Source organism: Anser cygnoides, chromosome 38 (assembly GCF_040182565.1).
Source record: "Anser cygnoides isolate HZ-2024a breed goose chromosome 38, Taihu_goose_T2T_genome, whole genome shotgun sequence".
Classification (NCBI taxonomy): Eukaryota; Metazoa; Chordata; class Aves; order Anseriformes; family Anatidae; genus Anser; species Anser cygnoides.
Window position 1 is genome coordinate 536,701 of NC_089910.1, and position 6,000 is coordinate 542,700.

Here is a 6,000-nt window from a genome sequence, read left to right on the forward strand (position 1 = left end):
TTCTTCCACATAAACTCTCTTTTTCTCCCAAACACTTGGCAAAAGTTCCCTGTTCATCCATTCTGGTCTTCTTCCTTGCTGTTTCATCTTACGGCATAAGAGGACAGTCTGCTCCCGTGACATTAAGACTTCCTTCTTGAGGAGCATCCAGCTTTTCTGGACCCCTCTGTCCATCAGGACTGACTCCCAAGGGACCCTCCCTACCAGGGTCCTGAACAGTTCAAAGTCTGCCCTCTGGAAGTCCAAGGTAGAAGTTTTACTGACCCCCTTCCTGACTTCATCAAGAATAGAGGACGCTACCATTTCGTGGTCACTCTGCCCAAGACAGCTCCCTACCACCATATCTCCCACCAGTCCTTCTCTGTTTGTGAACAGCAGGTCTAGCAGGGCACTCCCCCGGTAGGCTCACTAACCAGCTGAGTCAGGAAGCTAACTTCCATGCACTCCAAGAACCTTCTAGACTGCTTCCTCAGGGCTGTATTGTATTTCCAGGATGTGTTTGGGAAGTTAAAGTCGCCAATGAGAATAAGCACTGGTGACTGAGTGACTTCCTCCAGCTGCTTACAGAACACCTCATCTGTCTCTTCATCCTGGTTTGGCGGTCTGTAACATACCCCCACCAGGATGACCACCTTGTTAGCCAACCCCCTGATCCTTATCCACAGGGACTCTACCTTATCATTCCCAACCCCAAGTTCCACAGCACTGAAACACTCCCTAAGAGCTATGCCACCTCCCTCCTTAGTTTTCTGTCCCTTCTGAAGAGCTTGTAGCCATCCATTGCAGCACTCCAGTCATGGGAGTGGTCACACCACATTTCGATGATAGTCGTGGTTTGCCTGCCACACAATGGCTTCTGTCTCCTCCTGTTTGTTGCCCATGTTGTGTGCATTGGTGGTGTTGTGGTTTAACCCATCTGGCAGCTAAGCACCACACAGCCGTTTGCTCACCCTCCCCTCCCCCTCTCTGGGATGGGGGAGAGAATCAGAAGAAATGAAGCCTGGGGGTTGAGATAAAGACAGTTTATTAGGACAGAAAAGAAAAAAGAAAATAATAATAATAATGATGATAATAGTACTACTACTAATGTGTACAAAACAAGTGATACACAATGCAATTGCTCACCACCAGCTGACTGATGCCCAGCCTATTCCTGAGCAGCCGGTCCCCCCACTCCAGCTAGCCCCCCCATGTTAATTGTTCAGCATGATATCAGATGGTATAGAATACCCCTTTGGCCAGTTTGGGTCAGCTGTCCTGGGTCTGTCCCCTCCCAGATCCTGCTGCACCCCCAGCCTGTCCGCTGGCAAGACAGAGCGAGAAGCTGAAAAGTCCTTGGCTTAGTGTAAGCACTGCTCTGCGACAATTAAAACATCAGTGTGTTATCAACATTATTCTCATCCTAAATCCAAAACACAGCACCATACCAGCTACTAGGAGGAAAATTAACTTTATTCTAGCTGAAACCAGGACAGTGTACATGCACTTCAGTTACGCCATTGCCCTCACCCCCAACCCTAGGACCGCTCCCCCAGGCTCATCTTTATCAAGCCTTATTTCCCCCCTTCATACCTAGTTTGAAGCCCTCTCAAAGGCTATGAGATTGGTTAAGTATGATTTCCAGTTCTTGAATCTGTGCTGACTACTCCTGATCACCTTTTTATCCTCCACATTCTTGGAGATGACCTCCAGGATGAGCTGCTCCATCACCTTTCCAGGGATGGAGATGAGGCTGACTAGACTGTGTTTTCCTGGATCCTCCTTCTTGCCATTTTTGAAGACTGGAGTGACATTGGCTTCCTTCCAGTCCTCAGGCACCTCTCTTGTTCTCCACGGCCTTTCAAAGATGATGGAGAATGGCCTAGCAATAACATTGTCCAGCTCCCTCAGCACTCATGGGTGCATTGCATAGGGGCGCATGGATTTCTGGATGTGTGGTGGTTTTACTCGGGTAGGCAGCCAAGCTCCACAACAACCATTCCTTCACTCCCCCCTCCTCAAAGGGAAAGGGGAAGAAAATATGATGCAAATGGCTCAAGGGTTGAGATAAGGACAGGCAGATCAACGATTATTGTGACAGGCAAAATAGACTCAGAGTAGGGAGATGGTAAAATTTATTGCCTATTACTAACAAGCTAGGGAAGTGGCAAACAAAGGACAGAAACCAAAAACACCTCCCCCCCATCTGCCCTCTGCCACGTTCTCCCCTGTGTGGTGCAGGGGAACAGGGAATGGGGGTTGCGGTCAGGCTATAGCACTTTGTGTCCAGTGCTCCTTCTCGGTTGCTCTCTTCCCCTGCTCCAATGTGGGGTCCCTCTCATGGGATGCCGTTCTTCCCGAACTGATTCTGCATGGGCTTCCCAATGGCAGAAGCTCTTCAAGAACTGCTCCATATATGGGTCCATACCAGGGGGTCCATCCATCAGGAGTGCACTGCTCCAACCTGGGTCCCTCACGGGCAGCAGCTCCTGCCAGGTCACCTGCTCCTGCATGGGCTCCTCTCCACGGGCCACAGCTCCGGCCCAGAATCTGCTCCGGTGGGAGTCCTCCACAGGCCACAGCCTCCTTCAGAGAAGGTCCACCTGCTCTACCAGGGCCCCCTCCATGGGCTTCAAAGCGGAAACCTGCTCTGCCCTGGTAAAGCATGGATTGCAGGAGGACAACCAGCTTCACCATGGTCCTCTCCACGGGCTTCAGGGGAACTTCAGCTCCAGCACCCGGAGAATCTCCTCCCCCTCCTTCTTCACTGACCTTGGTGTCTGCAAGGCTGTTTCTCAATCCTCTGTCTCACAGCTGCTGTTCCCAAGTAGTGTTTTTTTCTTTCTTTCTTTCTTAAATCTGCTCTCACAAAGGTGCAAACTACATTGTTTATTGGCCCAGCTCTGGCCAGCAGCAGGGCCCTTAACTAACATGGGGCAGCTTCTCGATTCTTCTCACAGAAGCCACCCCTATGGCCCCCCACTACTAAAACCTTGCCACGTAAGCTCACTACAGGATGTCAAGTTTGCTTAGCTGATCTCTGACCCAATCCTCTTCAACCAAGGGAAAGTCCTCCTTTCTCTGGACTCCCTCTCTTGTCTCCAGGGTCTGAGATTCCTGAGGACTTACCTTAACAGTAAATGCTGAAACAAAAAAGCCATTCACCAACTCTGCCTTCTCCATATACTTTGTCACCAGGGCAACCGCCCTATTCAGCAGTGGGCCAACATTTTCTCCAGTCTTCCCTTTTCTACTAATGTTTTTGAAGAAGCCCTTCTTGTTGACCTTGACATTCCTTGTCCGATATAATTCCAAATGGGCCTCGGCCTTCCTTGGCGCATCCCTGCATACTCTGACAGTGTCCCTATATTCCTCCCAAGTAGCCTGTCCCTTTTTCCTGTAAACTTTTTTCTTCTGTCTGAGCTTTGCCAGGAGCTCCCTGCTCATCCATGCAGGTCTCCTGCCCCATTCTTGCTTATAGGGATGCACCCATCTTGACCTTGGAGGAAGTGATACTTGAATACTGACCATCTGTCTTGGAACCCCCTTCCTTCCAGGGCGCTAACCCATGGAATTCTTCCAAGTACATCCCTGAAGAGGCCAAAGTTTGCTCTCCTGAAGTCCAGGCTCACAAGCCTACTTTTTGCCCTGCTTCCTCCTCACAAGATTCTGAGCTCCACCATATTATGGTCACTGCAGCCAGGGCTGCCCCCACCCTCACATCTCCAACTAGTCTTTCCTCATTCGTTATTACAACGTCCAGCAGCACATCTCTCCTTGTTGGTTTCTCCACCACCTGTGTCAAAAAGTTGTCATCAGTGCACTGCAGGAACCTCCTGGACTGTTTGTGCCTAGCTGTGTGGTCTTCCCAGCAGATATCGGGGTGGTTGAAGTCCCCCATGAGAACCAGGGCTTGTGACTGAGAGGCCGCTTCCAGCTGTCTGAAGAAGGCTTCATCTACCTCCTCTTCCTGAACAGGAGGCCTGTAGCAAACACCCACACCACTGTCAGCCATGGCAGCCTGCCCTTTAATCCTTACCCAAAAGCTCTCAACTCACTCTTCATCCACCCCTGGGCAAAGCTTCATGCATTCCAGTTGCCCTCTCACATAAAGAGCAACTCCACCATCTTGGCTTCCTGGCCGGTCTTTTCTAACAAGCATGTAGCGTTCCATGACAGCATTCCAGTCGTGCGAGCTGTCCCTGGGTACTGGGACAGAAGTTCCTGCAGCCATTCTATTCCTGCAGCCCCTGCCCATGCTGCCCACAGCCCCCGAGCTGGCGGTGCTGCTCTGCAGAGCGAGGGGGCTGTGGTGCACTGGGCCATGGGGCACTCTGCAGGGCTGTGCTGGTCAGGCTGGAAAGGCAGAGCCAGCTCGTGGGGGGCACTGCTACTGAATGGCTCCCACACAAGTGGTTCTTTGGCCATGGAGGGTGCGCACAGATAGCCAGCCTTCTTCAGAGTCAGAGGCTCGTGGAATAGCCCTAGCTGGAAATGATGCACAAAGATCATTGGGACATTTCCAATGTTGTGAGACATTTTGAGGTGGTTCACTCGATCCAGCCTATGAACTTTCACCAGAGGTATAACAACTAATTCAACAGATTGCTTTCCCTGGGCCTGCTGTGTTCCCTGGAGTTGCAGAGCTCTCCTTTCCCTGTTCCCACACAGCTTTAGCACTTTATCTCTGGGTCACTTCATCACCTTGGACACGCTCAGGCTCTGTGGGCTCCATGCCCTGCTTAGTTCCTGGCACACACTGTCCCTGACAATACCCTGGGCTCTCCTGGAAGCTCCTGCTTCTCTCCAGAAAGACACCTGCCCTGTTACATGCTGTGGATACAGGCCAGTGAAGTCACCATCTTTATGGGTGCTGGGCACCAACAGGCAACACTAGAATCAACTCTCCCCACCTAAAAGGTGATTCTGGGACTCTGATCTCATTTGTCTGAGTCCACAAAGAAACAAGAAAAGCAAGGAGCCTCCTTTGAGTCTGTTCCTTTGCAACATCCATGAGAGCAACTCTGGGAGAAGAGCTGAGCCTTCAGGCACTGCCCTCAGCAGATCTCCTTTTATGCTGGAGATGCTGGTACAGAGCAAGCTGTGTTAGAGAACTGCCCCTGGCCTGTCCCTGCCTGTGGGCACAGGACTGCCCCACAGCAGCACGGTGAGCAAGTGACAAGAGCAATTAGTCCTCACAGCAAGATAAGGGCTCTGTAGGAGAGTGTGGGATGTGAAATGGAGAGCAGTTCAGGAAAGACCAAGCCCTGAGGCTCCCTGGCAATGCTGTTGTGCCAGGACTCTTCTCCCCTCCACTTCTGCGCGGAGCCAAGTGCCCCTGCAGCTCCACCACAGGTCTCTAAGGAAGGAAGGATCTCAGGCAAGCTAATCCCTTGAGGGTCCTTTTTTATTTAAATACAGAGAGAGTCTGGGTCCTTGTTTACACCAAGTCACATACAAAATGTTGATACAGAAATAGAGGAGGATAAAAAATGACATTTCTTTTTGGACAATAATTTCACAAGTAATGCAAAGCAAAACTAAAAATACTGACAAACTAACAACCAAACAAATCAATATCTGGGTCTCTTATGGTTAAATTATGAGTGATATGCAGGAGAAGAAAGGCAGTTTATTGCTTCTGAAATGCATTCAGTCATGAGGTTCCACACTGCATCCTTCAGTTCCTGGTTCCTCATGCTGTAGATGAGGGGGTTCACTGCTGGAGGCACCACCGAGTACAGAACTGCCAGCAAAAGATTCAGGGAGGAGGAGGACATGGAGGGGGGCTTCAGATAAGCAAAAAACACAGTGCTGCTGAACAGGGATACCACGGCCAGGTGAGGGAGGCATGTGGAAAAGGCTTTGTGCCGTCCCTGCTCCAAGGGGATTCTCAGCACAGCCCTGAAGATCTGCACATAGGACAGCACAAGGAAAACAAAACATGCAAGAAGTAAATATGCTGTAACCACAATAAGCCCAACTTCTCTCAAGTAGGCATCTGAGCAGGAGAGTTTGAGG